Raw genomic sequence first — 27,902 nt, forward strand, 5'->3', positions numbered from 1 at the left:
TGTGTAAAGGGGTAAATAAGAATATGTATCTCTCAAAATTGGAACGCAGATTTTAGCAGAAGAACTGGGAAGATGTTTAATACCTTGTCTTTGACTTTCCCATTTCTGAATGTTCTTGTGTCTTGTCAATAGCTGAGTAGTGTGGTGTCTGTTTTGTTTAAACTGTATTGAAATACCCAAATTGTGACTAGAAATAAATCTGCTACCTTATTCTTGGAAAATAATAAATATAAATCTTTGTGCAGGTTTTTTGTGAGCACATCTATGTGCAGTATGCCCCATGTAAGTCAGTGTATGATGCCTGCAGTGGTTATAACTCTTGTTCAAAAATATAGCCAGAGAACATGAGTGTTTTTCCTTCAGACCATTTCCAAGTGGTTCTGATGTTTAGGCTGCAGCTGACCTTCATTTTCTTCTTTCATCCATGTTTCCCACTATCAGGGGAGGAGAATACTCCAGGGCATGACTCTGGTCTTTGTTCTAAAGTCTGATGTGTTTTATTTATTGTAAAATGCATTCAAAGTCTTTAGAGTGAGTGCTGAAATGCACACTCTCCTCTCAGGGATGTAGAATTGGGTTTTCTCCTTTCTTTTCATGACCAGCCTATTAGTCTCTGATTCTCTTCAGCAAAATTTGACAAGTTCAGCAGGAAAGCTAGAGAAAGTTCTTATCCCAGCACAACCTGCAGATGGAAAACCAGGGTAGGTTCCTGCTGGGTGGGAGATGAAGGCTGTAAACCGTGCAAAGAAACATAGGAGCTGGGTCTGCCAGCGTTGGCACAAGTGCTGTAATCACCAAGCTAGCTTCCTCCCTCCTCCACATCTCTCTCTGTGCTGTAGCTGGCCTCTCTTCTGTCAATTAAAAATAAAATAAAATAAAATAATAAAACTCATTAATAATGATTCTCTGTAAAATAGATTAGTTTTTTTGTTTGTTTGTTTGTTTGTTTGTTTGTTTGTTTTGTCACTATAGCTGAGTCCTTAACTAGTGAAGGCTGTAGATACTTTGCTTGAGTCAAGATGTTGGTTTTGTGAAAATAACCTGCAAAATGGAGTGAGTGATCACCTTACATCACACAGTCAAGGACAAATGCATTAAAAAGTATGATAAATTCGCATGGCATCATAGGAAGGGAGTATTAATACAAAAAAGAGTAGGTGTGCTTTTTGGAATAATTGCTGCTGTACTTGTCTGTGTTTTGTTTTGATTTTTTTTTCCAGTTTTTGTATTCAGTAGTGTGTAATAAACCTGTGGTGCTACACTTTTCAGTTTGAAAGGGAGGAAGAAAATGAGATTGTATTAAGAAAACTGGACTAAAAGCTTTGTAGTGTTGTTAGCACTTGTGATTTCACTGCAAGTTCCACAATATTTGCTGTTTTTTCTAAAAATACTAGGTCCTAAAGACTTGTGTTTGCATCAGCTGTGCACAAATATATGTAAAGTGAAAAAATAGAGGATTGCTGTGTAAAAAAGCATCTGTAGGAATGCCTTCAATTATAGTTTCTTAAATTGTTATGGTTGCCTAGTAATTATCAGGGATAGACACTTGGGAAACATTCTTTAATCAAAGAATTTTAATCAGTCTAATCACTCCTCTACAATGACTATGCAAATGTTAATTCTGGTGGTGTTTTTTAATTTGAAACCATAGGTTTCCTTATTAAGGAATACAAAAAAGTTAGTGGCGTTAATAACACTGTTGTGGCTACAGCATGAAATCTACGAAACAAAAAATGAGAGGAATATAAAATAGCAAAACATTTCCAGACTAAAAATATTATTTCAGACATTTGGCCAAAGACAAAATATGTTTTCCATTGCTAGCAGATGCCTAAACAAAGCTGTTCCTAGCTTCATTTTCTATTCTAGGAGACATGAGTCTTTTTATAGACTAATCATTTACAGTTGTTTTGGAGTAAAATGCGTTTTCTGTATGCAGCTGTTCTAATACAAGATTTATTTATTTTTTTTAACAAGTCTGTGTCAGCAAAATTATCTTAATTCCTCTGTCTTATTTCTGTGTAAATTATTGTTGATTGGGCAAGTTTGAAGTTATAGCTTAATGTTAGGAACTGTTTGTATAACCTTAGATGGGCATTCAGGGTTCATAGTATAAGGACCCAAGGGCTGTTAAGATATATTCTTGCACCAGTACATCAGTAAAGAGCTTCTTTCCTTTTTTCTGAGACTTAATTCAACATCAGAGAATTGCAGCAGCCAGGTTTTTCTTCTACATTTGATATTTTGGGTCTGCTTTGTGTGTGTGTGTGTGTTTTGTTTTGTTTTGTGTGTGTTTTTCAGATATACTGTCACTGAAATCAAGCAAAACTAAAGGATCCTAGTATCTCTGAAATTTGGAAACTTTTAGCTTTCTCTCAGTATAAAGAAAGAGAGAATAATATAGGAACAAAACAGAATATCCAGATATCAGTACAGGATATTCCTGAAGGAATTAACAATAGTAGTTAAGCTTATCAGTATCATCTGTTTGGAAGCAACCATATTCCTATGTGAGAATATATTTGATAGTTTGCTTAAGTTATTCAATAGGGGAATTATGTTTGTGCACACAGTTTTGCAGGATTAGGGGTTGTATGACAAATTTTCATTCTGCAATAGCTATCATAATTACAATATTAAACAACACCATGTAATATTGATTTATAAAAATTATAGAAGGGTGCACTTTTTTGTCTGTTGTTTGCTTGGTTTTTGTTTTAGTTTATATGGTATTTAGTCAGGTCAGTTTGTCACATCTTCGTCTTGATTTTTAATAAAAAATCAAAATATTTCTAGAAAATGTGGAAATATATATATTAAAAAATAAAAAATGAAGTGTTGCATTAGGACTTCGTTACATCCATGCATTTCACATAGTGCCTTATTGTAGCTGAAGTTCATATATCCCATAACCTGTGGCTTCTAAGAACCTGGGGTACTTCAGTTGTAGTACTGTCTCCCCCATGAGGCATGAAAAAAGGTCTGAGTATGTTGCAGAGATGTAATGGTCTGGACAGCAGAGAAGATGGGAAGCATGAGTTGCTGCTGTGAAACTGATTAGTGTTGAGCTGACCTAAATGAAATAGGTGGGTTTATTATCAAACAGGAAGAGATCCTCAACTGAAATGGGCAAATTTTAGTTGAGAAACATTCTTCATATATTAGGGTTGCTGGGACAGTAGTGTAACTTCATTCTTTCCTGTTTTTTCCAGACATGCCAAGATGTTGGCTTCCTGTCTTTTCGAATCTGAAAGTATCATCTTGCTCTTTTTCTCTCTTCTTGTTAATTTATAGCATCTTATAACATTAAATTAATTATTTTGTCTCCCACTGTTCAAATACTTTATTTGTGTTTTAAAAATATTTTAAATATATTTTATTTTGCTTTTTTTATTTGATATCTAAATATACTTCAGATATTTAAGTACCTAAATAACAAATACACTATTTTTTAAAAGACAAGACATTACCTAAATGCCTGGTTTCACTGATTCTTTGAGTATTTTGTGATCTCAATTGTATACGTATTTGTAAGATTTTGGACTCTTTTCTCATGACTTCTAATTCTTAGCATTCACAAATAGGACATCACTCAGCATTAGATGGCCAAATCTATCAGTACATGACACAGTTGTATAACAGAGAATGAGTAGGAAGATATATAAGCTAGGTTTAGAGATAGTCCTGGTATGGAAATGCGGCCATCTCTCATTATCCATGGGTGGTTTATCTGGCTTGCAAATGAGCAGGGCTGTGGATGCGGAGATGGGGAGGTGGTTTCACAGAGACTCTTGAAGGAGGCAGGATTTATTAGTGCAAATGCAGTACCACGCAGGCATAATTATATTCCTTCCAAGGCCTTTTCAGCAATACAACCACTTCTAGCAGCATCACAGCAGATAAGCTCTGAGCTCGTTTGAGCTTTTCCCCAGACTAACATCCACTTTATAAACTTGCTTTCCGTAGTACAAATTGTTAATGATAACATTAGAACAAAAAAAACATTCTCTTGTTAATGATAATATTTAAACAAAAAAATCTTCTCAAGGGTTTTAAATGGACTTTTTTTTTTTTATTATCTCCGGCTCAATAGTGGGGATTCATTACATAAATACCTAAGCGTCAGCTAGTTGCCTCTAGATGTCTTTTTAGTACCGATGAGGAGGAGGAGAAACCTCCAGCAGAAATAGCAGGCTAGCATATTGTCAGCACCCACTCAGCTGTGCAAACTGGTTCATTCCTGCTATCACTGCATAAGGCGACGTGTAGTGACTGAATTTAGCATGATCAGTATTGTGGCAAATGATACTGTAGACTGGAGATTTTTAAGACAGCATGGCAAAATCTAGGGCAAATCTGTTCAAGTTTTTGCTTTGACTTTGTCTAACTGCAAGTAAGATGGAATTGCTTGGGTAGGTATACTAAATGGCCAGATCCTACAGAGCTTGAATTAGTTTGGATAGTGTTAGTACTTACATGTTGACAGTGCTTTTTCCCCATGTCATAAAAATGCAACCATGGTGGCATTGTGATCATAGCTGCGTCTTACATTGTCAGGTCTGGAGTTTCAGGAGTGGAGCAAGTGATACCTGCACAGCACAGTGAAGAGGTCTGTCCAGTAGGATTTTTCATCTCAGTCACCATTGCCAGTGCACTAAGACTCAAAATGAAAAAGTTTGCAGTAAAATGTGGTTAACTAGATTCCCCCAAATACAAATGCAAGTAGCCATGGCCCTTATATTTTGTGTCCATAAATTGTGTATTCGATTGTAAGGATTTTCCTCCTGTGTGGAATGGCTTATGCTGCATGCAAGTTAACTAAACAGTTTCGTCTATATAAAAGTATTCACTATGCTGAACTTAGCAGTTCTTTTGCAGAAGAGATGCTAAGAAATTCAAGAGGACTTGTGCAAAAAGTAGTGAATGACAGAACCAATACTGAAATATATTGGATTACTCTTTCCGTGCAAGTGAGGTTAAAGATAGGAACAAAGAGAAATCAGTTTTCCTCAGTTCTCTCATATCAAAGTATATTCTCAATGCAGTAAGGTGTCAGAGTTTCATTTTCAAAGGAAACATCAGAAGATCTGTCTAGAACACTCTCCAACAAAACTGCCTTCCACAGTAGAGTAGTTGCCAGTGAAGCAAGCAGGTGAAGTGTTTATAGACCACAAAGTTACTGATGTGGAAATGTCACAGTGGAACAAATTGGTTTGTAGAAAGAGCGGTCCAATTCTGCTTTCGTTTATACTGATGTAACTTTGGGCTAGCTTGCTGAAGTTAGTTGAGTTACACTGAGGCAAGTATTTAATTTAATTTAAGGTATTCACTTGGGTGTTTTACTCCTTTTAATGTTTCTGTGCATTCAGGTTTATGTTAGAGTGATTCAAGAGGCTTTTGTGGAATCAGAATCAGATCTAATGTATTAAATAACTGCTGGGAACTTGTTTATGGAAATTAATTTCAGATATTATGCAGAAAAAAACATAAGGGGGCACATATTAATTGAAACTTGTGCATGAAGATTTGGCTGAATAACTCCCAATAACAATAATAAGAGTTGCAGAATTAATTTCCTAGGTCCTGCTAAAAATTCACCCAAGGACATTGTATTCTCTGTCTTTAGATTCAGATCCTCTTTGTGTTAGCTGTTTCAGGAAATCAAATCTCTTTATGCAATCATTGCTGGAAGAGTCTATCTTGAACAGCAGTTTATTTTTAAATAATTATTAAATCATAGCTACATTGGCAGATTTTAGTTTATTCCAAATTTGTTTTCAAATCTCCATTTGATTTTGATTGTAACTACTGAAAATAGTTTATGGGATAAGTGGGATAAGCAATATATATATATATTTTTTTTACACTTAATAATATCCAATAAATATTTGATTATTATTAAACAATCTTAACGGGAGAAAAAGTTTTCAGAAGTCATATTTAAATTACACTTATTTTTATGCAGAGGGCATTTGTAGACCAGATTCTTGAGCAGGTCTGTAATATAAATACATTTAGACTGGAAGTGGCTTTATGCTGCATAGTACTGGACGCATCACTGCACTGCTACTTCCTTAGATTCTTAAAACAGTTGGTTTATTCGGCTGTGTTCATTCTGCAAAAGAATTTTTTACCTTATTTCTGAGGTCAGACTGCAGAGATCTGTCACACTTCTGTGGATTTTGTTCATTAAAGGTACAGTCTCTACCTTGATCTTTTTATATGATTATAAAGTAGTCATTGTGCCAAACAGATTTCCTGGTTAGTTCATTTCCATGAAATACTGCACTTGTTAGTAGATCTCTCAAATCATCTCCAGATATGGTTGTATAAAAACGCTGATCTGAAGGGGAAATTGTGATTGCAAGTCAATGTATTCAGGCTAGCCAAGCTTACCTGTAGCACAGCAACCAGCTTTTACAGATCAGTAGGTGCTGGAGTGTAGCAAGGCTATTTGCTATTTTATGTACATAAACTAATTCATGGATTGAAATTCAAAATCTAATCAAAGGGGATAATTTTGCTTAGTTCCTGAAACACACTAGGTTTGTAAACCTAGGAATGGATTACTAAGATAGAAGGCCTTCATGCCCTTTATTTGGTGACATAAATTCTTGCTTTCATGTTGTACACTTTACATAAATGGAAAATATATACATTTTTGAGACCTCAAAGCATCGACGCAATCACAATCTTGACACAAGACACAATCTTTAAATGTGAAACAGTGAAGAACTATTTATGGCATGAAAATTGATGCCTGTAGTAACCAATTTTCTCAGGTGAGTTTAATGGGCAATAGTTTTCTAATTCATTTACAGCACATTGCAACTACTACATAATAGCAAACATTTGTGGAAAACATGAGGTGAAGTTGCAATTGCTTCTTGTCACATATTGGGCTGGCAATAATAAGAGAGAGATTTCATAATTTGCGTTTAAGGATATATCAATAACAGGTTGGATCCCTGAGAGAAAATTCACCACTGACTTGACAGACAGACACACATACACCTGCATGCATACAGCTACATCTGCCCTCATCTAAGGCTCTTGATTTATGCTCACAAGTAAACCTCACAAAAGCCATAGTATTTCTTTTTCTCTAGTATTGTTTTCCTAATTTTTAAAAGTCCTGTCTTCATAAGACTGACAGTGTTCGTTGAGTTTCAGAAGGGACTGAGGTAATTTTTAGACTCTTCTTGTGTTGTGGGAATTGAAATAGATGAGCAGGAGAGATGAGGTTGCCATCTGAAAGGCTTTAAGTGTTTAGGCTTTAACTGTTTTCTATGTCATCAGCAGAAGCATTATCTTCATTATCATCATCATGTAACATAGTGGGGAACCACTCAACGTCCTGTTATGACATCATGTTGCATCAAGATCTGCCAGGAAGAATTACCTCAGAGTTGCTCTTAACATGCCAGTTCTGCAAATTAGATGCATTTTACATTGGTTATTAAACCAAAAGAGAAGAGAGGTCTTTGTGTGCCCCAAATATTCACCAGCTCTGAATTTTCATTGGAGATCAAAGGAATTACGTTACCATTGCTACTTCAATTCTCTATCTAATGTCATAGCTTCTTACATCATTTTAACCTGGTATTTCTTAGAATTTCTGAAGGCTGGTATAGCCTTTGCTGTAGGATACTTAAATGATATGTACGGAAGAAGATCTTAAATGATACAAGGCTGGATAAACAACTGTACTATTTCTAGTATATTCAAAGTTGTCCACAGTGTTTTCTGAGTGTTAATGAAGAAAATACAGGCTGGTCTGGATGCTACAAAATAGATTCCTTTGTGTGACAAGGTAGCCCATTTGTCCTTGTCATGACTGAAAGAAAAATCATGCATTCACTACCAATTTCTGCTCTGGTGTGAACTCCTGCAAACGAGATGTATTTTAGATGGGAAGGAATCCAACAGTACCAGTGAAAAGGTTTTGAATATTTTCCTAATCTTTCAGTCTGTATTTTAGTTTCAACAAACAAGAAATTAATCCGTCCATTCCCAAGCCCCATTAAGTGTTTAAAACGTCTGATTAATTTGCGAAGTTGTTACTTTAGAAGTTGCTAGAAGACTCTTCCAAGCTCCAACAAACCATACTTTGGGGAGTTCAGATGTGCACTTTGCAATAAATGAGTAAATGGTATAATGAAACTAATGAATAGTATGTTATTAGTATATCTGCTTGCCACAATTTGGAATTGTTTCTACTAAATTGTGTTAAACTAAAGCATGAAAATAACATATGAAAATAACTAAAAAGTAATAAATGGGAAATAATCTTCACCAGCTTTGTAGTGCAGACCAGCTAATAAGAAGGTAATCAAGCAGCTCTGTTTAGTGAATGTTCAGTTTATTGGGGATTGTTTGGAAACAAAAATAAACAAGTATCTTTACTTAACCATGAGAATTTTCAAGAAAAAATGTACCACATTTTCTTTGTTAGCTTGACTCCTTTTCACCACTAGGCAATATTTTAGATATCCTCAATAAGTGATGTTACAACAAACACTTAAAAAGTAATCCCCGTGCAACATTTGTCAACATCTGTACTTCAGTCCAAATTCCAAAGCTATTCTGTTGAGGCTCTGAGCTTAAATAAAAGGGATGCTTACAAATTAAAAGTTCCTCTATGCTTTCTCCTTCTAAAGAAGGAGGTATCTGAGTTGAGAGTGCTATAAATTTTGCTATAAATGAGATGCTGAAAAAAAAAGAGAATACCAGCTATACCAGTAAAGCGAACGTAAACAGTCCAAGAGTGAAAGAAGGATAAATTTAAAATCAGATGAGTGTAAATTTCTGTAATTTCAGTGTGCTTTGAAGTGTACAGTAATGTAATTGTTCAGAAGATCTTGCTTTATTTCTTTGTAAAATTTGTCAGCTTTGGTAAGAAGTGTTCCTGCCAAACATATTTTCAAAGCAAGTGTTAGCAAAATAGAAAAACAGCAGGCCTGAAACTCATAGATCAAGTCTCAGTGGTTTAGCCATGCTAATTTCCAAAACAAGCATGGCAAATTGATTGGTTGTGCTGCCTGTAACCATTTAATATATTCTTTCTCAGAATAAAATACCTTTCTTGTTGTTTTGCTGCTGTCTAACCTAGAAATATGGACTGGGACTCCCCCACTTTTCTTGGGTTATAATTGTTCGAGGCAAAAACTCACCACTGCCTAAGAATCACAGAATCACAGAGTTTTAAGAGTTGGAAGGGACCTCAAGAGATCATCGGGTCCAACTCCCCTGCCAAAGCAGGTTCCCTAGAGCAGGCTGCCCAGGTAGGTGTCCAGATGGGCCTCGAATATCTCCAGAGAAGGAGACTCTACAGCCTCCCTGGGCAGCCTGTTCCAGCGCTCCATCACCCTCACTGTGAAGAAGTTGTTTCTCATGTTGGTGCGGAACTACCTGTGATCCATTTTGTGGCCATTACCCCTTTTCCTGTCCCCACACACCACTGAAAAGAGGTTGGCCAAATCCCTCTGTCTCCCACAGTTAAGATATGTGTAAACATTAATAAGATCCCCTTAGTCTTCTCTTCTCAAGGCTGAACAGACCCAGGTCTCTCAGCCTTTCCTCATAAGGAAGATGCTCCAGGCCCCATATTACCTCTATGGCCCTCCACTGGACTCTTTCCAGGAGATTCCTGTCTTTTTTGTACCGGGGATCCCAGAACTGGACACACTACTCCAGGTGAGGCCTGACCAGGGCAGAGTAGAGGGGGAGGATCACTTCCCTTGACCTGCTGGCCACTCTTCTTTTAATGCAATCCAGGATCCCATTGGCCTTCTTGGCCACCAGGGCACACTGCTGGCTCATGGTCAACCTGTTGTACACCAGGACCCCCAGGTCCTTCTCCGCAGAGCTCCTCTCCAGTAGGTCATCCCCCAGCCTGTACTGATATGTGCGGTTGTTCCTTCCCAGGCGCAGGACTGTACACTTGCTCTTGTTAAACCTCATTTGTTTTCTTGCTGCCCAGCTCTCCAGCCTGTCCAGTTCTCACTGAAAAAAAGGCTTGTCATTTTCATGGTAGAGATGATACATATTTATTTCTAACTTCTCTTTCATGAGAGAGTGTGGAATCAGAAACTTATCCAAAATGAGCATACGTTCTGAAGCAGTTTTTGAAAATGTAGTTGAGACCTAATGCCTGAGTGGAATTTCTGAATTCATGAGAGCTTAAATGTGGCATTAACCAATACTAAAGGGAAGTAAGATGTTTTTGACAGAGGGTAGATCAGAGCACATGTGCTTTTTTCTTGATGTTTTCAAAAAATCTTCAGTGTGGTATGCAAGGCTTGACAAGCACCAAGACATCCCTCAGTCAGCCTCAGACTGCTTCAGAATTGACTCTCCCTGGGTTTTTAGTACTTTGCTTTGCCATCTCTTAACCAAGCCAGATAATGTATATTTTGTGAAGATTGATATTTAATTGTCTGAAAAAAAAAAAAAAAAAAAAAAAAAAGCAAGATATCAAAAAAAAAAAATCACTGGACTAGATATATTTATCTTAAATTTATGTAAATCTATTGATGTGGTTTTATCTTAGATTTCTCAAGTACCATCAAACTCATTCTTTAGCTGTCTTTATGTTGCGTGACAGTGAATGTATCTATCTATATCCTAAGGTCATATCGTAAACAATATATCATAAACAATATGTCATAAACAATAGTCAAATGGAATTTTATTATTTTTACTAGTAATGTCTTTATGGCCCCTCAGACACTTTGCATCCTGTTTCACTGTGGCTTGGAGTAGGGGAGCTAATCAGGTACAGATTACCTCTGTTAGATTACAGATGGCTGTTTTTAAAGAACTACAAAAAAAAGTCTGCTATGCTGATCAAAAGTAAGGTCAAAAAGCTTTAAATGAGTAACATTAAAATTACCCATGTCCAATTACATTCCTATAATAGTTTTTTTCTTGTTTATAGGCTACTAAACTGCAGGAAAACTGCATCTGGAGATATGTGGATATGTATAAATAAACTTATTATTTAGTTTTACTAAATACTAGATTTCCTGTGATCTTTTTTTTTTTTTTTTTTTTTTTTTTTTCAGTTGTTCAGATCCTGAGGCTTCCATAGGTGTATTTTGTTTACGTTCCAACCTAAAACATATTCAATATTTCTACTTTTTAATTATTTATTTTTTAACATTGGTCTAGGCTTATGCATTCTATTCTTATACTGTAATCATTTGCAAACATCACCTCTAGTCTAGTACATTTTCTATTTACACTCCTAGAGAAGAGTGCAGGAAACAGCTGAGTCTAACAGGCCATCTGTTTAAGTGTGACTGAAATTGCAGGACAAGGATAGTAAAGATGGCTTGTTAAGGAAGATTTGGACTCTGCTAAGGGGACTGTGCCTTATTGTTTCTGTCATAATAATATAATACTTTCTAACATTCATTTTAATGGATCAATGCATGTAAATGAGTTGTTCCATAAAAAAAGATGGTTATTTTTGTAACAATGGACATTTCAGTAACATCTCATCTCTCACAGCTTTTATTCTACAAAACATTATACACTAGACTATTGAAATGTCTGTATAAAGATAATAATGAGTAAAGCTATTGCCAGCAAATAAGGCAACAAGATTCTAGTTTTTTTCTTGTGCTTGAGAAATCGTCATTTCAGCCACATTTGAGTGCCAGGGAGTGAAAACATCATTGGCCTAAGGAGCAGTAAACTAGAAAAGGGTCATTTACTGTATGTGCAGCTGAAATATATAAACTCATTTTCTGAATAGCATTACTGAAGAACAATCATGACAATAGTTCTTTTCCATTCCTTTTCTATATAGTAATTTCTTAATCCATTTTGTAAATGGGTCTCAGCTACCACAGATTCAGAGAAATTGTATTTTAGCCGACATTCGTCCTCATGCTGAGGAAATTATGATGTGTTGAAGTCCAAATATAGCATTACATTTCTTCTTGTAGTGGAATGCAAGCTAAATGTTTTTATTAAAAAAAAAAAAAAAAAAAAAAAAAGCGTATAGTTCTATATGATAACTCTATTTATATTGTATGTATTAGAAGTTTTTCATATAACTTCCCAAAGGAAAAATACATTTGCTGATTCTCATTCCAGGAAGTTATTTACTGGGGGGTCAGGAAGCTTATACAAACAAAGTTTTCTGACTGTTTCATTCCTTTTTAGCAGGCCCATATTACTTCTTTCAACTATGTTCCACACTGAGTCTTCCCTTTCAGCTAACAGGGTGCAAATCAAGGGTATTGTCTTGCCTGAAAGTGAAAGAACAGAGAGGAATGGGCCCCAAAGGCATTCAAGCATAGCTCTCTTGGAGCGTGGTGGCAATATAGGTATTGGCAGTGAGCTCAAACGATCTGTTACCAACTCCATGTAAAATTAAACATTTATTAGATAGAAACAGATGTAGCGCCTTAACAATGCAGGCAGTTGCTTATACGCTTCTTTGGATTGGGAGACCTAAATTCAAACTCCTTAAGTAGAACTTGTGCCTCTTATCTCCCTATAAAGAATCTATCTATGAATAGATCAACAGACTATTTCTGATTGAACTCTCTCTCTACCAAAAAAGTTTCTCTTGATCTGAAAAACCCTGCTTGATAATAATTTAGTTGAACAGATGCATTTCTTGAAAAGATTTAACTTGGGTAAAATGATATCTTCAATATCTGTTGAACACTCAATACTAATCCAAAGTAAGTGTATTAAAAGCAGCTCACTTTTTGAAATTAATCAACGCATTGTAGTAATAAATCTTATTTTAAAAAAAAAAAAAAAAAAAAACTTTCCTCAGAGAGCTTGAGTCCTCTCAGTATATTTCTCTCTGTATTCACAACATAATAGGTTACTATAAAGTTAATTTCCTCACTTAAAGGGCTTTGTTAAATTAATTATATTAAGATTGGTAGCTTAGTGCTTGATTATTTCTATTTACTGTATTAATGGAAGCTGATATCTATCATTTTAACATGGAGAAGTCCATAGGGGTGAGATAGAGGTTTATCTGTGTTCTCACTGAATGCTTAAAGTATTAATTCTAGTTTCACAGCTCCTACAATTTTTGAGAAACTATCTATTCTTACTGTAGAGAATACAGGCATATGCAGCTATCACTCTGCAGCTTCAGTTAACTTTTATATTTTCTCTGGAATTGCCTGTATTTTCCTGTCTACTTTTTTAACTCTTTAGAGAATATTTTGAACGGTATCTTTCATTTGTATTTCTGAATATTGAATGTTTCCTGCTGCTTACTTGTTTGAAATTGCTCTCTGGTTTGAACTTGTTTGCAACTTGCAGTTTTTGATCCACAAATTAACTAAGAAGTGGTCACTTTGGGGTGATTACTCTGAACTACCTCAGAGGCAGCAGAAGTACCGTTAGTAGGTACAAGAGGAGAGAGGTTAGAAACAAGTGTCCTCTATTTTAAAAAATTACTTTCAGTAAAATCTAATCAGTTGCAAATCTGCCTGTATGAGTGAAACTCAACATTGAGTTTAAGACAAATGACTGGAGCAAGTATCTATAATCACCTGGGTTGCTGAGTAGCAGTGAGTGCACGATGGAGCATTCAGGCTAGTGAGCATGGTTCTGCTCCCTGTCCTGATGTCATGCCTGTCTGTGTTTTGTTTTTTTCTCTCTCCCTCTCTTTCTCTAATAATTGGTAGATAAGGACTTTTTAAAGATTTGTGTGGTGTTCTACATTGCAAGAAAAGGAATAAAAAAGGTGTTACGCTGAAAAAAAATGATGGATATCTGAATTATTATTATTATTTTTTTTTTAATCTGGAATAGTCTGCTGTAGGACTATTGCTGCTATTGGCAATTTATGGGCAATGATTTGGAGCTGTTTCTGGAGGAAACATGAGTGAAGGATGTGACAACATAATAACTGTGACAATTATGTGATATATGTGACAATTATTCCACAGTCAGCATCCTACTGAAGAGGAGTTGGGAACAAAAGAGAGAAAGTACTAAACACCTAGAAAGTAGGTGTCTAAAGGTGGCATTGTCTTTTAGTTTACATCTCTCTCTCTCTGAACGAGTGAAGTGCCAGGTTTGTGTTTTCTCATTGTCCTTGTACAGTAGCTGGTTTCTTCATTGTTTATAACTCTCATTTCATGCTATTTAAAAAATTCTTTCTCTTGTCCTATTTGTTGCAGACCCAGCTGTCTGCAGTGGGACCATAACTAATTTATTTTTCTTTTTGTATGTAATGTTGTGTAGCATATTTCTTGATCCAGTTCCCTATAGAATGTATCATGAGAGGATGTTAAGGGCAAATGTGAATTATTTTTTCATTATCATTTTAGTTACATCTGTAAAAATGTGGATTGCTATTAGGAAATATAGGAGAGGCTGTGGACAGTGATTTAGGAGGGTATTACAATAGTCAGTGTTTCAGACTTAAACCCTGTTTTTTAATTCCCCTGCAGACTTTTGTAGGATAAAAGGTATACTTTTGATAACTTAATGGCATGCATCTACAAGAATCGTTGCATTGTAATAAACTGTGGAGGAGAAGGTGATACTAATAACTCGTTAACTCTTCCATTTCTAGTAAAGGAAAGTAGATTTGAAACTATAGCTTGGCTTATGTCGCTGTACTATGCTGCATTAGAGTTCTTAAAAAATTAATGAAAAATAGTTAGTTTCTCTTGTCTCGTAGTCACATGCTTACTTGCACAAGCCATTTAAATGTGCCTATTTGTTGAGCGAGATCCTGTTACAACGCAGTAAAAAGCAAGGCAAGCAAGAGGTAGCAGAATCCCACCAAAAGAGAAGGGAGCAAAGGGAAGGGCAGTTCTGTTACAAATCCCATTCCTCCTCTCCTCACATCTGTGAGAAGAATAACAACTAGTAATTATTTATTAGTTTGGTGTCAGATTGGTTCTTATCAGTTGGGTTTAGAGCATCTGGCTCAAGTGGAGGGTATGAATAAAGGGAAGCTAGTGAGTCAAAGGAACACAAAATCTCAGACTTCTGCATGAAGAAAGACCCATACTCCTTTCTCTCAACATGATTTTAAAAATCTCCTCTCGTCCTACTCAGAGATACTTTGTAGCTGCCAATGACACAAGCACCTTCTTACCTTGACCCGTCATGTTTTGCATCATCAATCCAGTTTTTTTCTCCTACTACAAGTTGCCCTGGGACTCAGATCACTGTCGTGTCTGGGAACCCCAGTCTTTCTTTTATTTCCTGGAAAATTACCATCCTTTTTCACATTCCTTATCCTTCTACCTATAGGCAGCTCTCATCAAATAAGTAGAGAAGACTTCTCCATCTCTTGGTGTCTTCTCTGTTAAGGACTTCATAAAGGATTGTTTGCAAATGCTATTTTCAAGCTTCTTTGTAATGTCTTGTGCCAACATGATGAAGTTCTTTTCTGGAAATTTTTGCTTTTCTCTTTCTCAAAAGACACTTCAAAGTGTTCTCAAAAAAAAAAAAAAAAAAAAAAAAAAAACTTTGAAGTGGATACTTTTTTTTTTTTTTTTTTTTAAAGTTATCATTGGGAAATTAATATAATTTGGAGGAAAAGTCAAAATGTTACTTGGATATGAAGGCATTATGAGATAATTGAAATGAATGCTAGATATTCTCCAGGTTTAAATGATCATTGGAGCGCTTTATCTGAAATCTTCCTCGAGAGAATGTTTTGTTGGTTGATTAATCTTTGCTAATTAGGACATCAGTCGTGATGTCTGTCTTGGCCCAATGCACAATTTTTAGTAAGAAAAAATGGAGAAATACTACTTGTGGGAAGTAACAAAATCTTCCTAAACCATTTGCATTTTCCAGTTTGAGCACTTTAGGTATTCAGGGAAGAACTTCTCTTCAGGGAAAGGTTTTATTGAAGTAGTAAAGAAAAGAGGAGAGAGCAATTTTCCAGAGGAGCAGACAGTACAGGCTTATATTGATAACTCCAAGTCAGAATCCTGAGGGACAGGGGAGAGGGTTGCATCCAGCAGCAGAATAGTCTCTCCACCTGATTTACAAGTTAAGCCTGAGTTATCTGCAGTCCTTTTGATAAGAAATTTGCTGTGGAAGTGTTCCTGTAAAAACTGATGAGGAACATTTCATAATAAATATTTGAATGGTAATGATTATTTTCAGGTAATTATATTTGTTTATGCAGACTATCTTTAATCTATTCTAATTTGTCACACAAAATAATGTGAACTGAAAAATGAACTGTTAGACAAAATTGTTTCCACTAGCATATTTGCCTACTAATGTGTTTGATTTTTTATGACATCTGTGCAGAATACACTTTTATCTTCCAGCCACCCCCACACATATAGAAAAATCTTTTATGTAACATTAATGTGTCTTTTTGCTGCAAATAAGCCCCTTCTAAAAGATCAAACAATTGCATAAGACCATCTCAAACCTGCATATATATACTTCTTTTAAACAGAACAGATGTTTACATGCTGTTTACAAAGGCTCTCCAAAAAAATCAAAATAGGTCATACATTAAAAATAACTGGGAAAAAATGTTTTATTTGATTAATCTTGTCTGAAGCAAATTCCAAATAGGCAAATAGGTAATAATTGCCCATCATTTTCATTATTAGAACTTTTCTAGTAAGTCCTTGTTCTTAATTGCGGTCACAGTGTGAAGTGGGATGTTATTCAAAGAAATCTACATACCTTTATGTCTGGACTGTATGAAAAATCTAATTTGGAAGACATGTTCATGTAGATAATAGTACATGACTTAATGTCACAGATTCAAATGACTGTTTTATAAATCTGAAATTCAGTTTAAGGGTGACATATTTTTTCAAAAGAGCATTCCAAAGCTGTGCCCATTTGTGTACCCAGCATCAGGACAGGAGATAAACAAATTGATATTCTTCTGAAGGTATTCAGTGGTTTCCCACTGGATCACTCTGTAAATTAATTAAATGACTGTAGGCATTAATGTGAAGCTTCTTCAATAATCTTTCTTCTGTTGATCTGAGTCAGTGAGACGTTGATCACAAATCTTTTCAGATGGGTAAGTTTGCAAGAAAAAAACTTTCTTCATAAAATATCCTGAAAAATATTAAGTAGCATTTATTTGGTTGGATTCTGAATATTCTACCAAATGAATATCTGCTTTGAACCCATCTGTGCTTGTCTGTTAATGTTTCAATTTTGATATATGAACAGCTAAAAAAATCCTGCTTGCAGGTTGGGCATACTTGAAGTCTGGGTTCTGGACTGCTTTCATGGTTTGCTCTGCTCTGTGAAGCATAGCATAGTACAGCTGCATATGTTAGGACATCACACAAGAAAATAACAATTCTGAATGCTTTGAAGAACTGAGGAAGATTTTCTTTACCCTCAGGAGGAGTGCAGTTAGGAGCATGATGTTTGCTTCTAAGTGAGAACATCTGTAGAAGATTGGAAGAGGGTAACCTCCCACCACAGCAGTGCTGGGAGAAAGTGGGAGCTTGAAAGATGTCAAGACCAAGACTAATACCAAACTAGGTTTTTCTGGGTAGGCACTACAAAACAAGATTTTTTAGTGAACAGATTTGATTTAGAAGAATTTTTAAATTGAACAGTGCTGTGAGACCAAGAGTAGGAAGTACTTTCACAAATATCAGGGAATCTAAACAAGTGAAAGTAAGTGAGAATGTAGGTATTGGAAGATATGCTATCTCTAGAGGAAGGTTTTGTCTTTTGTTTTGTTTTAGACAAAACACACTGTCAAAGAAAAACAAATCAAACAAAGCCACACCACAAAACAAACCCCTCAATGAAATCCAGATGAAATTGGTCCTCTGAAATCCTGTAATTGGCACTTAGACTGGGGAATGCCGTAGCGAATACAGCCTGTGTGTGGTTAACTCCAGCAATCCCATTACTGTCAAAAGGAGTGAGTGGCTGCACTGACATTTTGATCTTCTATACCTTGTGATGTATGGCATGAATTTATCGTGGCTTGACTTGGTTGTAGGTTTTCAGTGTAAAGTATTTGAATTTGACTGTGGTTGTTGCCTTTATGCAGTTTTTTCCATTACTAACTCAAGAGTTCCAATTTCAGAACACAGAAAAAGAAGAAAAATGCAGAAATTGTCAGTAAGGTTAATATAAAGGATGTGCTCTTAGGGGAAAATATGTTGAAAATTTTTGGATTCCACATAGCAAAAGGATGATCATTTGCTCCTTTCTCACAGAAAAAAATTGATTTCTTACGCAGTTGCCAGGGTGTAGGGGCATAAAAATAGACAGCTTAAGAAGTAGGTTTTAAATGCAATCTGTGTCACACAGTGACTTTAATTTAAGGCAGTAATGCTTAGTTAAGTCCATTTCATTAATTTTTGGAGGCCGCTTTAAAGAGCTCTGATAGACATAAAATGAATATTACTGTTAATGGCACTGAGTAAGTATGCCACTGCATTTCATATTCATTTAGTTTAAATTCTGCAGAAGATTTGATACATCTTCATACAACAAGATGTCTAAAAGTGAGTGAAAAACTCTCAATGACTTTTTCAGACCTTCATTCAAAGCAGTGTACTTCCATGCATACACATACACATTGATGTCCTGCCTCCATCCTTCTATAAAATGAATGTTAACATTAAAGCAAATGGAATGTGAACATTAAAGCAAAGGAAATATTCCAGCATTTAGACACTGCTGTCTTAGAACCTGGTAGCATACTTCACAGTTCTGTCCAACTGCATTACTTAAGAACAATAATTTCATATATATTTTCATATGAAGGCAAAAGCAAGCTGAGATATTACTGCCAAAGAAAAAAAATGCTAGCCTATGTTTTGTCTAGCTCAGCTGTAAAGTTATACACCAGAACCATCTGCTCTGATGAGTTTAAATTATACCTAATATTGTCTATTCATTTTATTTTATTTATTTATTTATTTATTTATTTATTTATTTATTTATTTATTTTTTCTGGAAATTAAGGATTTCTGATTAAGAAGCAGTAGAGGAAGGAGAAGAGAATTCCATCCTGTGAACATATAAGAACTGCAGAAAGTGATATTTTAAAATTATTTATTTATTTATTTATTTATTTTCCTTCCAGAAACAACAAAATGTAATCAGCTCATATATATTCTAAAAGCAGTATTTTGTCAAAGAATTACCCTTCATGTATCTCCAGACATGACTAGGTTGCATCGACTTCAAAGCATAAGTTAACACACTTTTGTCAGAGGAAAAACTTATATTTCACTTCAAGAGATTGAAATCAAAGTTTTTACAGTTCTATATTCAAAATATAATGGAACAGTAGAAGCAGAACACAGAGTCTAAGGATAAATATAAATTACTGTGCAAAGGACTGTATGTGGAGGGGTGAAATACAAGAAGATTGCACTATAATTAAGTGACGGGGTAAGGATTTTAGTAGGAGCATGTTAGAAATAATTTCAATCCCATTACAGAAGCCGTAGTGGATGTAAAAGCTTTGTTTTTGGATGGGCAGCAACAGTGAACTCCTGAAGATTTCCAGTTGATGTGGGTGTATAAAAATTGGTTGAATAATGCTAACTTAATTATGCCTATTGAGAATTTCAATTTGCTACACTGTTGAAAAAAAGGACCATGGGGGGAAAGAAAGAGGAAGGAATAAGTGGAGAATAGCTTGAAAATGCTAACAAACATTAAGATATCATAAATATTGTATGAACTGAGTAAGATGTGGCCATTGTCTATAAGGTATAATTAACTATGTGAAAATGACTGATTAATTTCTACACAGACTAATACAGTTGTGACTGTGAGGTAAACTGAACCTTTGCTGTTTTTATGATATATATGTTTTGAGTTTTACAGGCTGCTTCAGGACTTTCCTCAAAGCCTGACTGTGAACTGGTTAGACATGAAGTCTCCATGTGTGGTCTTGGTCTTTACTGGAGTTCATTACTGCCCCTAAGGTGGAATTTGCACAAGGATGCATAGGAACATGATATGTCACCAGGAAAGATTTAAAGAGCAAGTATTACAGTATACATCAGAGCTTAATGCTCTTCTACCTGTTTTCTTCTGTCTAAGCCCAAACATTAAAACCTCTTAAGTCTTATGACAGTCTGCTCACCTCCTGAGAAAATCACTGTAGTGTACAAAAATCTCAGGGGTTTGGAAGTAGACTTGTGATAATACATTTCTATAGAATGTGAAAGCAAGGACTGCTGTCAGGTTATTTATCTCTTGTATAAGCTATAAACACCTTCCTTTTAAATTGTAGTTTGCACCGGTTGTTGAAGGACAAACACTTCAGCATCTCCCAAACTTTGAGATTGTAGAGGTAACTGATTATCTGTGGTGGGAAGAAGTCTCCTTCTGTCAAATACCTGTGGATGTAAAACTGTTCCATAGACTTACTTGAACAGATTCTTTACCCTTTGTGCTACTATCCTCACCTTACTATCAGAGGACAACCAAGATACGTATGGGTGGAATGGCAGATATTATGGTAATGGGGACCTAATAGTTCTGCACCATGCATAGGTTGCAATCGTAACATTTTTGAAGTGTATTTTGAAGCATATCTGATCTGGAGGTTTGTTCTACAGCAACAGATACCTGCACTTTGTCTAGCAGTCCATTAATAGAGCAAGAAGAATCCTTGGAGGGCCTGCTTGTCCTTGATTTCAGATATCTTAAGGACTTATTTCCATTGTTTTAGGATTAAAAATCAAAACAAGAGACATCTCTTCAATGGCATTGCTTCCAGTTGTACTGCTGTCAGCACTGGAATCTCTGTTGCTGATGCAGAACTGCAGAGTTTAGTTCAGTGTACTGACTGCCTTCTGCTTTAAGTCAAGGAATCGCTGCTATCAGTATCATTAGCTTTGCATCTGCCTCTTGTTTACTTCCCTTAACACTTCTACAGCTTAGCCTTATGGTTATTTTCTAAAGAAAAAAAAAATAAACAAATGGAGTTTGTTTATGGAGTTATGGAGTTATTACACAGCAATTAAATAAGAAATAAAGATTATTAAATACTGCCTGTGAGAACAAAAAGATTAAGGTGCTTTACAGAGCTGAAGGTTGTATTCTACTTCTGAAAGAGCATTTGCTAATAGAGGTAGCAGTCTTCAGGAAAGGCAATGCTTCTAACTGTAACTATTCTGTAGTTACATTCTAATGTAGTTAAATTCATTCTAATTTTGGGTAGTGCCCAGAACTGTATGCATAACAACAGGGAAATGCATCTTTGGTAATGATCAAGCCTATCCTTCCCTCACTATTCACTGAAGTTTGCAAATTCCCAATATTTTGCCATTGCCTAGCCAGCAATGAGTATTGTCTTATTCTTTGCCCTTTTCAGCTGGCAACACCATTCTGTATGGGAAGAAAGTCCTTTTCTGACTATGATTGAAGCTTCCCGTTTCCCATTTTAATGCTTATATGTTTTTTCTGGTTCTCAGTGACTTGGAAAGTGCAAGATGCATGAAGAGTTGCTTTACTGTGCATTCAGAATTTAGCTGAAATGAAAGGGCAACTATGAATTTGATTCAATGAGATATGTAAGCATGTGTATAACAGTAAAAACTTGAGTGGTCACTTTGAAATCTCTTAAACTGTACCTGTGATTCTTGTCCTCCTCATTTTAGGAGCTTTGAGCATATTTCTGAGTCTCCTTCTTTTATGAAATTTCTTATAGTGCTATATGAATGTCACTTGAAGGGGGAGTAAAGATATTTAGAGAGCCTCTTGTATATTTCTGCTTTAACATTAAGCATATAAGATACTCATAAATATGCAATTAATTATCAAGTGCATAGTCTCTGGAAATGTCAACCGCTTCTACTGATCACTTTAGAAAGAGCTGGAATTCTGGCATTAGTATTAATCACTAACAATTCTCTTGACGGGGAGTATTTACTCATGTTATAATAGTTACAGAGTACAGTGAGATCCAATAATACTGTGCAAGATGATAGAGATGAAGGCAAGTTCTGTTTTGTGTTCATTTTTAAAATATACTTCTGAACTTCCCTCTCTTTAGGTTCTTAGAAATTGAACTGACTGCTGAAAATAGACATAGATCTTTGGTGTTTGCTATTGGTTTCTAGTGCTGACTGTAATTAGCAAAAATTCTCTTAGTTTTAGATATTCCACATTGTTGTATAGCAAGATACAAACACAATTAAACACATAGTGTTTTTTTTTGTTGTTGTTGCTGTTGTTTTGTTTTGTTTTGTTTTTTTTCAAGAAGCAGAGACCACTTCTATATAAAAACAATAAATGCATTTGAAAGGGATTGTAGGGTTGTCTAAGTCATCCTTTTTGATATGTGGTACAGCTTTGCTATGAGCAGCATTACTACATAGAAGAACATACTGTTGTTTTTAATTCTTCTTCCTTGGGCAATGGTAACAAATAGGGAATTTGTTTGGAAACTTCTCTAATGTTACCTAGATTTACTTTCAAATTCATTTCTCACAGGAAGCTAAGTATTCTTAAAAAGATGTCAAGAAAAAACACTTGAGAATTTGTACAGAACACAAGTTCTGATGATAGCTTTTCACAAATGGGAAGTTTTGCTCCAATGCTTTTATTCAATCAAATAAAATCATGTAACTTGGATATTTTTAGGATGACAAAAAAGTTTTCAGATATGTCATTTTGATTCATTTGATTGTCCTTATATTGTGTTGCAGTGTTCCTCCATGTAAATTGAAAAAATAATGCATAATCTTGTCATATGATGCAAGTATTATTCACCAAAACTACTGGGAGCATAGGAAAAACATCTTTCTAATCAACCTCATAAATCCATTGTGTTGTGTCTGACCCAATTGACTGCAGGCTCAGAGTCTGAGCACCAAAGATCATAAGGCAATACTGATTTTTCATAAGTTTTGTTTAACAGAAGGTTACTATAACAATAATTTGTCTTTTCATATGCATTTTATATGCAGCGTTATGTTCCTCAGTGAAATTTAAAGATGAAATGCAGATAACTTAATGTCATTTTGATATAGTTCATTTCACTTACAACAATATGCAGTTCACATATTAAGAATTTTATTTCAGTAAGTGTTCATTGATGCTATTTCTCACCAGTACCAACAGATAAGTAAGAAATACAGGTCTTCCATAATATAAATTTTAAAATATCTGTATGGGGTAATTCTGTTTGTATCTTGACACAAATTCTTGTATCTCTGTTCTATATTGGTATAGTCTTTCTAGTGGTAACACAAGGTGTAATTTATCTATTAATATACAATCACTTCCAATTCAATGAAACTTGAAGAACTTAGCGACAGACTTGCACTGAGGTTAATGTTTTGTTTGTTTGTTTGCTTGTTTTTGGTTTTGTTTTTTCTTTCTGCATTGCAATTAATATTTGTGAGTATATGTGACTTCTCATGTTGGGAATTAGGCTATCTTAGGCTATCTTTGGCTATCTTAGGCTATCCACCTCCACTGAAATGACTCAAGTGCACATTTTTATCCTAGCTGACAATAAATGATTTCCTATTGTTTCGGATCTCAAATATAATACTTGATCCTATTAATGCATTTCAATTACATGTAAAGGACCTACCTGCTCAAGAATACTAAGTTTCTAAACTCGCAGGAGAAAAGTGACACACCTATTAATGTCTGTGATCTAGGAAAACCTGTTCTCCATTCTGCCTCTCAGCAACAGCCTGCGCCATCATCATGGGCCTGGACCTAGGTGCATCGCTGCATGCTCCTCCTTTCCTTCAGACAGCACTCCAGAAAAAATGAGTGGGGGCATTGCTGTTATTGGAAGGCCCAGTATAGGGGATTCTGAGGATATCTGCAGCAATGCAGAAAAAGAGGGAATGTAAGATCCTACAAGGAACACGATAATGTTGGAAAAGCACTGGCATAGGAGTTGGATGAGTGGAAGTGGAGAACCCCAGATTAGGACAGAGTCCTTAAGTGAAATTTGCATGCATGAGAGAGCCCTCAAGTGCTGAGCTGCATGCTGCTGTCATCATGTGTGACCAGGCAGCTGTTGCTGAAGCAGGAAAAAGAAATACTGAAGAGGGGACTGGGTGGTAGAGCTGCAATGCCAGCTACCACCAGACAGGACTACCTGTGCACCCACGGGGACCTGATTGCCTTACAGCTGCAAGCTGAAATCTCCAGTACTCTCTTACATAAATTGGATGACCTCATAAAATTAATGAGACATGTTTTTACAACCTCCTTTCAGAGAAGGCAATAGTAATCACTGTATTTTATATGACAGAGTGTTTAAACTGTCAGTGTGCAAAAAAGTCATACAAATTCAGTGTAAATACTGAGTTGCATGTAAATACTGAGTTGCATAAAGTAATTATTAATCTTTAAAAAATGATAAAATATGCACAGTTAGCTAATAAATGACAAATGAATAATTTATTCAGCATAAAAGAGAAGGTAGGAGAGGTATTAATGTTTTACCCACCACAGTTCTCTTTTTCTTTGACAAGCTGTAACTAAACCACTAAATTTTTAGTCTTTAACATGTTTATTTTCAAAGTCTTGCAGCAAGGAGATGTGAGATGGAGATATACATATGGAGATGTGTAATGATTTTGAAGGGCATATGTGAATGTGTCTTTGTGTATGTCTCTCATGTAAATAGGTAATATACAGAGAGAGACTTTTTTTTTTTTACTGCTCATTTTCAATCATTCATGTTGACAGTAGGTGCAGGAAGTTAGTGGGGCTGTAAACTAACACATACATTCTATAATGAAATGTGTTTGCTAAACTGCTACTTTCTTTCTTTCTTCAAAATCCCACGATCTTAGCACACATATAAAAGTACACATATAAAACCTCTCACAAGGTTTCAAATCTTGGCACTCATGAGACAGTTCACTTTGCAATAAAAAACAAACCCCTTAAATTAGTTATAATAAAATACCAAATGTTTGTGAGAATGTGTATTAATTAACCACAAATATTTATTTGTCTTTAATGATCACAGGAATCAAGTGTTGCCAACATCCAGCATTCAAAAATCATGCATCAGTGTTCAGAAGTAAAACAAAACAAAACACAAGATTACATTTAAGTGATTAATTGTTGGTTCTTTGTATCTGCCTATTTTTTTCAGTCCTTAGATTCAATGATTTCTTTGCAGTCTAGAGGAACAGAAAAGAGTGAAATCTAAAATTCTTTTATTTCCAAGTGACCTCAAGAAACTGAAGTTTTAAGTAAAATACCAATTATAATGAAGCTTGTGATAAAGCCTCCGGAATAGCGTACATCACATTGTATTTTGTACGTCTTAGTTGCTAAAATATTTCCTTTTTATTTTTGTTTCTCACTTTTTAACATCTTGTGATTGAGATAATGAGATGTTTTCCTTAAGAAGCCCTGAGATAGGCATTCATTAGGAAGCACACACCTGCTCATTTTGAGTTCTCTTAATTATATACAATAACTCTTAAAATAACAGTTATTTAAAATGTTTGTCTTGGGTCAAAACTTTTGTCATGTTTTATGCACATTTTCTTTGGATGAGAGGACTTTCCATTTATTTTTAGATAGGAGGACTAGCTGACTTCTCCAAGACTTAGTCTTGGAATGACTTAGTCTTGGTCTTAGAATTTCACCCTTATTTATACAGAAATAAAATGGAAGTGTCCACCTGCCTGAAGAATAGCTGTGTAAGTAATTTTTTTTTTCTCTCCTATTGGACAGATAATAGAATGCATGAATTGATTGGAGAAACAAAAAGAGTTCTTCAGGACTAGAAGTGCTGAATGATTATTTTAATGACTACATACATATGTGAGGAGAAAAGAAAGATGTCACCAGTAGAGAGGAATGCAGAAAAGATGCATCATTTCTTCTTTCCGTTTTTATTCAAGGAAAAAGGCAAGTGCTTCTGAGATCTATTCTTGAGATGAGAGGAGACCCCATGCTTTTATTGATTTAAGTCTTCTAATGAAAAAACAATATCGAGAAACAAGCAGCTTAGGTGTGAATAGCATACTCTTCAACCTAGCTTCATTTTAAGTAAAAAATAAAAAGTAATTTTTTTTTCTTCGTGGCCTCTTTCTCAGCATTTTGGAAATGATGTAGTCTTTGCTTTAATTTGTGAGCCCTTAGAAAAGAGTTTGTTTTGGGTTTGTTTCTTGCTTTTCCCTGTGCCATCAAAGATGAAATTAAAAAAGTATTAAAAAAATATTTCACTGCCTTTACCACTGATTACTGAGTAATAGTTTCAAAGCCTGTACGGAAGATGTTTATAAACAAACAACATGGAAGAACTTTCTTTCAATGTCATCAAGAAATCCTGCAAGATGCTACTGATGCTGTTTAGACCAAATTTTGACCATGTGACCACAGAATGGAATAAATAAGCACTTACAGATGCAAGTTGAATTAATGACAGCCTGTGTATCCCAGAGTGTGATAAATTATAGTTTGCTGATGGCAGCAGGAACTATTCAAACAAATATTTCTGCATTATGACAATTTCTTAAGGCTTCTATAGAATTCACGTATAATAGGAGAACTGCCTACAGGGAAGATTATTAGGAAACTTAGAAAAAGATTTTCATTTTGTGATTTCAGCAATGTCTGTAATTATCAACATAACCTATCATTTACTAAGTGGTTAGTTGTACATATGAGACTTTTATCTTGTACTGTAATTACAGTATATAGAAACAATATACTTGTTATGGGTGACTGCACATAAGTGGGTGGTTAAATGCCATTAAAACTGTTCTGGAATATATTTATTTATGAATAAATATTTTCAGTGTTCCTTTTAGAAAAATTTACCCTATGAACTTTAGAAAGAGATGCCAAATAAGAAATTTCTGCATAACAGCAATATTAGTTTAAAGCATGTCTTGCTACGCACATTAGAAACCTTCCTGATAAGGAGATTTTAAATTTGACTATTGATAAAATCCTAAGTTTATCACTAGTTTTCGTGTTTCATCTCTTTCACTGTTCCTTTGTGCTAACTGCATTTTGTTTTTATTTAGTGCCTTAATATTTTCTTTCTTATTTGTTTGAACTTAGAAAGGTGTTTGGTTTCGTTTATACTAACTGCGTGTTGTCAGGCACATGCTACAAATAGTGTTATGATATTAACATGGAGAATCCTAGGATTCTGAATGCCTATCAGCTCAATATTTTGACTTTGGAGGAACATCAAGATTATTCTTTAGAACTTGGTAAGAAATTGATGGACATTTAAAGTGAGCTTTGATTTGATTGGAAGATTGAATGACCAGAAAGTTCTGCAGAATGCTCCCTCCAAAACCAGAGGGGATTTCACTGCAGCCTCTCCTGAAGTAGTATTGCTCTTGAGCTTTGATTAAAATTTCCAGTATGGATCTGCCAACACTTTCTCATGTCAGGCTTTGCAAATGACAAACCTACTGCTACATTAATATTTGGTAATAGCAGATACCAGTGATCTGAGAAACTTCTCTAACTTATTATACTTTATATACTTATTTTATATCCATCTGTTATGTTATAGGTGCAATAGCATCCAATATTATTTTAGTGTAGCTGTTATCTTTCATACAGGTAGAAGTTTTAAATAGAGGAGCTCTGCTCCGTTGTGGTCTGTCCCCATTTATTTTTCTCTGGCGTGTCTTCTGTGTGTTCAGTGGGAAAGGGTATGACAGCTAACAGCTAGTTCTTCTTTTTCCTCTACTACCTTTACATCCTGATCATTTGTCAGCTAAAAAGGCAAACTGGCTCTCCTCTGGACAGCTGCAGTGGCGGTGCAAGTATATTCAGTATTTCATGTTGTGTTGCAGTGGTAAGCAGCCAGAGGAAACTGATGAATCCAGTTGGTACTTGCTTTATTTTTTTTTTTAAGGAGGGGATGAAGAGCAGCTTTATCTTTCTTAAATGAAGATTTATTTGCTTGATCTAGTGTAATATTCGGAGTTTGCTGTAGACCATGTCTGATA

At 35.3% G+C, this 27,902-nt stretch overlaps 1 long non-coding RNA gene across 3 annotated transcripts in view; it reads left to right on the plus strand.

The window, feature by feature from the left end:
• Positions 1-27,902, plus strand: part of LOC106014431 (uncharacterized) — a 62,351-nt gene that overhangs the window by 22,417 nt on the left and 12,032 nt on the right. For all 3 annotated transcript variants that reach the window (XR_011804286.1, XR_005262722.2, XR_011804285.1), the window contains exon 2: positions 25,657-25,833. This is a non-coding gene — a long non-coding RNA (uncharacterized lncRNA). The remainder of the gene's footprint in view (positions 1-25,656; positions 25,834-27,902) is intronic.

The sequence above is a fragment of the Anas platyrhynchos genome, chromosome 1 (genome assembly GCF_047663525.1).
Source record: "Anas platyrhynchos isolate ZD024472 breed Pekin duck chromosome 1, IASCAAS_PekinDuck_T2T, whole genome shotgun sequence".
Taxonomy (NCBI): Eukaryota; Metazoa; Chordata; class Aves; order Anseriformes; family Anatidae; genus Anas; species Anas platyrhynchos.